The sequence below is a fragment of the Pteropus vampyrus genome, unplaced genomic scaffold, assembly GCF_000151845.1.
Source record: "Pteropus vampyrus isolate Shadow unplaced genomic scaffold, Pvam_2.0 Scaffold11, whole genome shotgun sequence".
Classification (NCBI taxonomy): domain Eukaryota; kingdom Metazoa; phylum Chordata; class Mammalia; order Chiroptera; family Pteropodidae; genus Pteropus; species Pteropus vampyrus.
This window is the reverse complement of record NW_011888792.1, coordinates 3,227,308-3,237,230: the sequence shown is the minus strand read 5'-3', so window position 1 is coordinate 3,237,230 and position 9,923 is coordinate 3,227,308. Positions and strand designations below refer to the sequence as shown.

Here is a 9,923-nt window from a genome sequence, read left to right as displayed (position 1 = left end):
TTTCATTCACTTGATGTATTATAATTTAAAGTATTGTTAAATGAAGAAAGCTAAACTCATTCTATTGTGATTAAAAGAAAATAATTAAACCCAAATGGCAATATTTTATTAGTATTTTGTGTTACTGTTCTAATATTATATGTCTCTAATGTTGGCCATTAGTACCCCTCCCCTGCCAAAATATAGGTAACAGTTGTTGTTACTTATTATATTAAAAAACTCAACTTGAGATCACAAACATGATTACAACATTAAATAGTCATATTTTGATTAATCTATGTCCCAGATTAGAGTCTAAACTCTTGGATAGTGGTCCCATTCCAGCATGTACTAACCACAGTTGACATAACGAGCCATCACAGAAGACTTAAAAAACATAGTAAAGGGCAAGAATACTTTTTCAATAGTAAAGGGCAAGAATACTTTTTTTGTCACAAAAAATAAACATAAGTAACAGGGAGAAATTAAGACTACATTTTTTTTCTAAGTTTGAATGATATGGATATAATTATCAGTGGGACATTTATTTCTTTCTCTTTTTAGATATAGAATGCTTTATGAATTTTCATGTCATCCTTGCACAGGGCCATGCTAATCTTCCTCATACAGTTCCAATTTTAGTATACGCACTGCTGAAGTGAAGCGAAGAGTGGGATCTTTATTTTCACTCAGTGCCTGTATAGAATAGGCCATCAGTAAGTGCATTTTTAGTGGATAAAAGTGATTCATATACTGATACCCCCTTGACTTATGGCTTAGTATTTTCTCATTACCCTATAATATATAAGTGAATTAGTAAACTTTTCTTCTTTTGATTTTAGTTTATTTTTGGTCAAAATATGTTATTGGTAAACCGATCCTTTTAAAAAAAAAAAACCTGAATCACAAGATGACTAATGGAAAAAGACGTGAGCCCTTTTCCAAAATGTGAGTGAAGGAGCTTTTAGATTAGTGGATGGTGAAAGGTTCAAAGGCAAAACCAGTGCTAGCTTATAGCAGATACCTTCCAGGTACCCCCTCTCTTTCTCTTTACCTCCTCTCTTGCTTCCTTTTTCCTATATGACTAGCCTAAAAATCAAGGAAATTTCTATGTATAAAAATAAGTTAGTCACTTTTGGATAAATATATCTTTAAAACTGCAAGCTGAGCAGACCTAAGTTTTGCTAAATCAATCCACATGTCAGCCATTACATATTGGCCACAAACTTATTTTTGCCAGGTAAAAAGTACAGGCTAGAAGGGACAATTTAAGAAAAAGTAAGTCAAGGGCTTTTGTTCTAACTGATAGAGGTGGTGAATAGATTTGAAGCAACCCTTGTCCGGGATTAGGAAAATGGGCAAGACATTCATGTTTAGGGAAAATTTCACTTGGCATCTGGCCATGGTTATTTTGGGCCCAATCATGTTAAACTTCAATCAGAGTGTGTAATGTCCCTGTAGAATTTAAAATCTGTAGCGCAATCATAACTATTTGTCTAGTGGATATACACTAGAGGAAGACAAGACAATCTACTTCAAGTATCTAACAAAGACTCCGTCACCTTTACTTCCCTCACAGTTTGAGTCCGCGTATTTCTACCTATCTACATTTATAATAACATGGTGAAAAAATAGCTTAAGTTCTTAATAAATTAATAAAATAGGTTGAATGTAATACTGACTTTATTTGAATATTTATTTTCAACCAAATAGATTCCTTTCGCCAACTGACATAGCTGACAGCAAAGATAGTTTCCAGTTTCAACACGTTTACCTGTTCAGTTTTGTCTTTGAGCCTGAGGTTTGCCCTGACACAATGAACAAACACCTAGGGGTTCAGAGAACAAGAGATATGCTTGGGAAAAGACAAGTCTGAAAATTGCTATTTATTTTAAAAGGGCGAGTTGAGGTTATGGATCTGTGTTTGAGAGAGATACATCAATCATGTATGCAGAAGAAACATTATTCTGTACAATTGGTACTTTGCAAAGCAAATGAAAATATTATCATTTCAAAGTTTGGAATTTTTATAATTAAAGGTTCTTTATTTAAGTAAATGAGCTTTTCTTAAATAAAAAAAGAATCTGATAATGACATCCATATCCTTTCAGTTCATTTACATGTATGTGAAGAATTACCATCTCTTTAACTCTAGTGGGACTCAGGTACTTTAGAGACCTTTACATACTGATTTTATCTGCTCTGTTTCCTCTTAAAGTATTTATCAGAAGACACTGGCTTGTTAATTAATCTGCCTCTTTCTCTTCTATGCCCTACAGTGGGATTCTCAAAGGAAGGTCCAAGTACCATCTGCATTTGAGTAAAATGCAGAATTTATTACAATGCAGATTCCTGGGTTAATTGAAGATCCATTATAGCACAATGAGACAGAAAACCAAAGAGGAAAATGTGAGATCTAGCGATCAGATGATCCAGTTCCGGAGAGGACTGTGCAGCGATTCATACTTGGAGCAGGATAATGGAAGGCTTGGGAAAAGGTTTCAGAGGGGAAAAAAAGACATTTAATAGCACTCTTAATAAAAGAATTTAGGAGACAGAAAAGGCAAGCAATGTAAGGGGGGTGAGAGGGAAACAATTAGGGACTCTAAGGAACAAATAAACCAAATAAGAAACTAAATGTAATCATAGGACACTATTTGACGTTGGAATGGAAACTATTTATATTGTCAGTGGAAGGTACATGGTCGTTAATGATTTTCAAAAAGAGAGAGTATTACACAATTGTTAGGAACACAGGTCCTGAAATTCTTTTTTTTTGAGCACTTGATTTTATTGATGATACAAACAATGCTTTTAATCATCTTTGGTTGTGGACCAGACACTGGAAGGATGGACCAGGAGGCCTTGCCATATTCCTTATACCTACAGAGGACGGGAGCCTATCATGCCGGACAAGGTGGTGATGCGGATTGCCACCTAAAATTCTTACAGGCTTTATGAATCCAGAAATTTACTTAATTTCTATGCTACTCAATTTTCTTTCTATAAGATAAGAATAATAATAGCTATCTATTTTATAGTCTTGTTGTGAGGCTTCAATGAGTTACTTTACAAAAAGTGCTTGTAACAGTGCTATGCACAATAAGTGCTATACACAGATGTTAGCTAAAACAACAAAAAATTACATATAAAAAATAGAAGAATCTATTGACATAGAACAAAAATGAAATGTTATTAAATTTGACAATATTAATGTATAAGTCCAGATGGCTAAAAGTGAGAACAAAGTAAAGAGATGCCGTTTATAGTTGATAGAAACAAAAATAAATAACCAAGGCAACTAAGAGAAAAACAAAATTTAGCAGCATAGTTATGTAAATGATTAAATCATAATTCATCACAACAGAAAGCTAATAAGAGATTGTGACTATAATTAATAAACCAAAAACTAACATGTAAGTTTCTAACATAGAGATACTGGAGGAAACAGCAGAACCAAAAAGAAAAAAGTGTTTCTTTTTAAGGATCAAGGAAGGTAAACATTTTTACCTTTAAATAGCTTACAAACTGATTTGTCAATGATATTTCAGTAAAGCTGGGGAAAAAAGGAAGGTAATGGAGGATTTAGGGTGGATGGTGGGACTATAAGGTTATGATAAAGAAGTAAAGAAATAAAATTAATGCTGATATCTAAAATTCTTGCTAAGAATTTCAGGGAACTCCAGGAGCTTGGGGAATATGAAAATCATAAAGAAAGAATGCCAATTTCTGGACAAAATTGGGTCATTTAAAAATAATCTAATAATTGACCATAAGAGACAAAGATAATGTTTACTTTTCTTGGTGATGTCAAGCAAAAATCACAGTACATCTGAAAGACAAGTGAGGCTTACTGTCAATCACTCTTTTTCATCCTCCACCCCTGGAAGTCAATAAGCATGGTTTGGGGAGGTGTTGAACTACTGACTTCAAGCTCTTTGGGAGTAGCTTTTGTTGTCCAGACAGCTCTTCTCCTGGTCTCTTTCTTTCCTGGCAGCTCTAAGATTTCTGCATCATTAGATTTCCTTTCTTGTGTTCCCAAAGGATGAGCACATTTGCAGTCAGTCCTGGAAACTTGATCTGTATCCTGAATCTCTGCTCAAAAGCCACTGGAGATGGATTATGCAGACACTCTTCTTTTATTAAGAAAATATGTAATACATACTTAAAATAGCAATGCTCACTTTGGTGAATTTTATCAATGCTTCTTAATCTGGACCTCACAGAACATGCATTTTTTGGCTGATTTCTGTATTCTTTGGTCATCATCTAAGACCTTAAAATTCATAATCTCATTAAGTTGTTTGCATTGGCTAGTAGTATCAATGATGAAAATACTTCATCTGCCAAAGCTGACCAGAGTTTCTCAGAAACTAGAAGGAAACCCCACCCTGGCAGCTTTCGTTGGATTCCTAGGAACCATATTCATTTATACATATATAAATCCCATATTCCTGCTTCTCTTCTAAATGGTACAGGAAGGTTCATATGAAATTTCTAACTTTAATGAAAGTTAAGAGTATAAAATAATGTGAGGTACTTTTGGAAGTAATCTCATCTGTGGCTTATGGCTCCATTCTCATTACTTTACAGCTACATTAAGTCACCTTACAGTCCCTTTCTTTTCTTTCCATCACATATGATTTAACTGATCTTTGTGCTTAAGAGAAACATGTGACTTCAATAGGAGACTTTAAAGGAGTATGATAGAAGGCACTGTTTTCTCCTGATCATTGTCTCCTGCCCGCTTCAAGGTTGGTAGTTTTTATGCTGGGGATTCAGCTCTTATGGAGTCAGGAGAAGAAATCTTAGGTTGGAGGAAAGAGCCCAAGAGGCTACACAGGCACTTTCAGAACAGAGGAAGAGCAAGGAAGGCAATGGTGACTGAAGCTCAGCAGGGGAGAGAGTCCCTGGAGGTGAGGTCAGAGAGGTACAGGGTATGGGGAGGTGACGGGGTAGATTTCTTAGGGCCTGGAGATTTTGAAGGACCTTTAGTTTGGGAGAAATAGGAGGATATTGGAAAGTTTTAAGCAGAATGATATGAGGTTTTTAAAGAATTACTCTGTCTGCTCTTTTGAGGGTAGACTATATGGAGTAAGAGTGAAATAGGAAGGCCGAAGAAATAAAGCTCCTTCGATAAACCAGGCCATAGATGATGGCTGCTTGGACCAGGAAGGTGGTATTGAAAGAAATGAAAAGGGATTGGATTCTGAAACTATTTTGAAGATAAAACAATAGGATATCCTGATCATTTAAATGTTGGGATATAAGAGAGAGAGAAGAGGCAAGGGTGACTCCAAGATCATGGCCCGAGCAACTGGAAGAATGGAATTGCCATTTGCTGACAGGTATGTCTGTCTTTGGGTAGAGCAAGTTGGTTTAGGAAAATTAGGAGTTCAGTGTAAGAAATACCAAATTTGAGAAATCTGTTACAAATACTAATAGAAAGTTGATATGAGTAACCAAAAAATAAATGTTTAACTTTTTTATATTTATTATAAAAATTGAAATCACGTAGACTAAATATCACAAGATCAATTTATGGCCTGATGATAAACTTGAATCTTTCACATAAAAATGCTATGGCAGATCTTCTGTTTTTTTTTTGTAGTTTTGTTGAATGACAATATGAACATTTCTAAAAAGATCCCCAAAATAAAGCATAACAGTGAAACTTAAGGACAAAATCTTTTAACCTTTTCCTCAAAATTGACACCAAAGAGCCTCCAAAGCCTGAGGGCCCTTACTATCTGATTATCTGTTTTAATAAAGCATGTCATGTCAAAATTCATCAGGCATTTTCACAAAGCATATTTTATACTTGACTTGCCCCTAAGCATTTAGATATTTTTTTCCCTGAAGCAACCTGAAAACTTAGATTAGATAATTCGTAAGGGTTTGATTTTTTATTCAGGTGTGCTGACAAGCACAAATAATAAATCCTTGGGAAATTCTGAGATTTCAGTTGTCCTTTGTGCAAGTGGAATGAATAACAGCAAAAAAGCAGAATTTAACTTATTCATTTTTCTTTTTACTGAAAAATTTCTAGCCAGTACCTGTGATTCGGAAGAGCCCTTATTAGCTCTCTCATCTAGGGCAAATCCACAGTGTAGATGTGAGTCTACTGTGAGAGACCCTGAAGGACTAGAGGCTTGAGAATTTTCCTTTGCAGCCCTCACATGTCCTTGGTCTCTACAGCTGTTTGTCCCCATACCCTTTTGCAAACGACTTTATCTCCTAACTCACCCTCCCCTCCACTCTTGATAAACTCCAGATTGTCCCAATACCCAGACTGCAAGAACAGTTCTTCTTCTAGTCCCATTTCTGAAATTAGCATATATCAGGCTGCCTCCTACTGCTGAAGTCCCATAAAACCTTCTGTGCTCCCAAATTAGGACATTCATTTGTAGCCTTTTCATGTCTAGCATTTTCATACAAAGGTTTATGCTAACTGGCCCATGAAGCTGCAGTTATCCTGTGCCTTGTAGAATTCCATTACCCCCGTGCTGGGGCCTCTCTTGGTCCTCCTTGTAGAGTTCAACTGTTGGTGGCAAGTGGAGAGACAGGAAGTAACAGATTGGGAGATGCACATTCCAGGGCAAAGGAAAATCATAACCTAAGTGAAGAGGTTTGTGATGTGGCTGTGAAGAAGAGTGAATGATCCCCGCTGCCCAATGCATCGAAATTTGAAGGTAAATAAATGTAAAAATAGACAAGAAGCAAATCTTATAGGGCCACAAAATTTCTAGTCCAACAGTTTGAGATTTATTTGAGAAATGTAGGTAGTCATTAAAAACTCAGCTGGGTGGTGACATAATAACTAACATGGAAAGAATCAACATGGGGCACTCATATAGTTTCCAAAGTTCTTTCCTATACATAATCTTATTTAACTATTGATTTTTCTTTACGAATTTTCTTCTGGCACCAATATTTAGTCTCAATCAGAGAGAGAAAATGCAGGAGAAAGAAGAGAAGCTAGAGAATATGATGAACTTTACAAGAATTGGTCTTTGCTCTGATTGCTTAATGCTACAACCCAGCACCTAGTACTGTAGCTGGCATCAAGTAGACTTTCAATAAGTGCATGTAGACTACACAGACAAAGTATTGCCAAGTTGCCCTCTGGTGGGCAGTGTTCCTTTGCCTATCAAGACAGATTCTCTCTGCAAGTATGCATTAAAAGATGAATTCAGGGGAGAGCAATGCAAGAAGGGTGTGCAGAGATAACTGGTTTGTTGAGTTTTCAATAGTGCATTTTGCTTTAAAGCCATCTAAAAAAAGGGCGAAAGAGAAGACAAAGGAAAAAAATAATCTTACCAGTGAGGTCAATTCTCAAAGCCGGGTGTCTTTGGTTTCTTTTTATGTTTTTAATGAGTAATTATATGTTAAATTATCCATCGACTGTCAAAAATTCCATCCTTTCTATTAATTTATAACCAGAGGAAATTCCTGAGAGATTTTTGAAGTTTTCCTTTATTGAATATTGGGATGAGCCATGGGCTGCGCAATGCTTACATAACCTTTAGAGTAAAGTCAGAAAAAATAAAAAGTAACTCAGTGGCAGTTATATGAGACTTCTACAGGATGGGTTTCAGGATGATGCTTTAATTCTGTAATTGAAATCATAGTTTATTTTTAGCACTGGCTACACGGAAGATTTGTTTTACCTTCGGCACATCACACGTAATGGAAGGAGCGTGAATATGTTTCCTTTAAATCACTGCAAACTTCTTTGTGGATCCAGGATCAACCAATCACAAAGAAATACATGAAGAAAAGAGTTGAATTTTGTGGGATAACTTAGCTCATAATACAAAAAAGATCTTAATTATCATTAAGTACATACAAATAGGTTGTATACAGTATAGAGAACAGATATTTTCTTTGAGCCAATCAGCATTCCTAAGTTGCTTCCTAACTTAAAAAGAGAACAGGATCTCTTCTGGGAGAAGGGAAAGCAGATGAACGACCCTGCTATGGAAAAGCTGCAGATGTTACAAGTCCACCCCCCAGCCCGACCCAAGCTATGCTCCTTTTAGATGACTTGACTTGAAAGCGTGCAGCTCCAAAATAGAGAGGAATTCTCCCCAATTATCAATCTGTGGAAAGCTCCTTGGGGAGTTTACATACTCTTTATCTGCTTTACAGAGGAAAACAAAAACATACAAAAAAAAAAAAAAACTTCATGATTCAAGTAAAAGCAAGGATAGAAATGGGGAAAGCAAATTCTGACTACAAACCACCAAACCCATAATTTTACACTCTACAAGCATCTAAATAAACAAAATCATGCAGTATAAACACTACTGATAAAGGACTACCACACAGTGTTTAATAGCCCTAGGGGAAATAAGACAGCATAAATACTTTTTTTCACAAAAGAAACATTCTCTGTAGTTTCAGAAAAATTATTATTTTTAAAGAAACTAAGAGATGTCTCTCTAATTTTCCATTCAACATAAGTATATAAACAAGGACTTGAATTTAGGGAGATAAAGATGTTTATGAATCAAGAGTGTCCATAATTCCCAGTAAAGAGTTCATTCAGTTTGAGTAGCTTTCTAAAACTTTAAAGTAGGAAATAATCAGTAAATATAGTGTGCACTTACTCAACATTATACAGAAAGCTAACTCTGTGTCCAACACTAAACATGAGGATGGGTTTCCTTGAATAATTCTCTTTTCATATATTCAGGCCCATAAGCATATTTTCATTGTTAGACCACATAGTGATGAATCTTGGTTCAGAAAAGATAGTCAATGAAATGTACTTTAAGATATTTTTCTGTTAAGCACTAGTTAGTATACTACGGCACCTCTGACACCAGTGCTTGTAATGGTATCTCTGGAGACTCAGACAAGGGAAATTCTGGCAGTGTTCCCCTCAAAAGATCATGGCTATTGGCTACTGTTACCCACCCTAGCAACTTTGCCATACTTGCAATGCAGTTTATTTTTCTTTGCCACTACTGTCTCTGCTACTACTTACCCCACCTCTCAAATTCTTCTCTCTACCCTTAGACTTCCATTTCCTTATGGTTGCTTCTTTTCTCCTTTGTTTGTGTCTTTCAGCTCCTTCTCCCATTTCCAATTGCACATTCCTTCTGCATATCTCATTTTCCAGTTTCCCAAAAGGGATCTTTCAGTTCTGGAAGTTGGTATTAACCTTGCTGGGGGAGGCTCCTATGCTGGGCTCCCTCACCAGTTATAAGCCAAGAAGAAGATGCAAAAAGTTTAAAGAGCTGGGAACAGACAAGCCTTATATATCTAGTCATTCCAATTGTAAAGAAAAATTAATTCCTGATCTTCCATGCCTTCCAACTACTGCTCTATTTCTTTTCTGAAGCCTTGTAAAAATCACCTGCACTCATGTATCTATTATCCTGCTTTCCATTTATTCTTCAACTTGTCCAGTTTGCCTTCCACTCCCACCCCCATTCAACTTTAGCTATTCTTGCTAAGGTCACCAGTGACCTGCATATTGCTACATGCAATGGACACTTCAACCTCTCCTCTAACATGATCACTGTTAAGAACAATTACCTCCAAATTGGAAGCAGACAAAAGAGATCACTGGGTGTCCTTTTAGTAGAGTGGCAGGCAATGTCTAGCTCATCTGGGTATTATATAATTCTATAGGAGAATGCACCTTTGATTAAGCTTTTATTGACTAGGCTATTTTGCAACTCAGTAAGGGTAGAAATTAAGTTGTAGGAATAAAAATTGATCTACTGTAAGTGATTCTCGACTGAGAGAAATGCAAATGATCCCTGTCGCTACAGTGAATTAATTTGGTTTGGAATAAATGCAACTGATTTCCATCAGGTAGAAAAGATAACCCCAAACATTACAAATTTTTATCTTGTATAATATTAAACAGTTTTTGTTAATTTAAGAAAATAATTTTAGCATGTCTTTGGCTATTTAAATCTCTGGTCTTC

The 9,923-nt window shown here is 35.9% G+C and overlaps 1 non-coding gene across 1 annotated transcript; it reads right to left on the bottom strand.

Annotated features, from left to right (window-relative positions):
* Positions 1-539: 539 nt before the first annotated feature.
* LOC111732152 lies at positions 540-641 on the bottom strand. The gene has a single exon (XR_002777444.1). It is a non-coding gene; the product is annotated as a U6 spliceosomal RNA (small nuclear RNA).
* Positions 642-9,923: the final 9,282 nt, after the last annotated feature.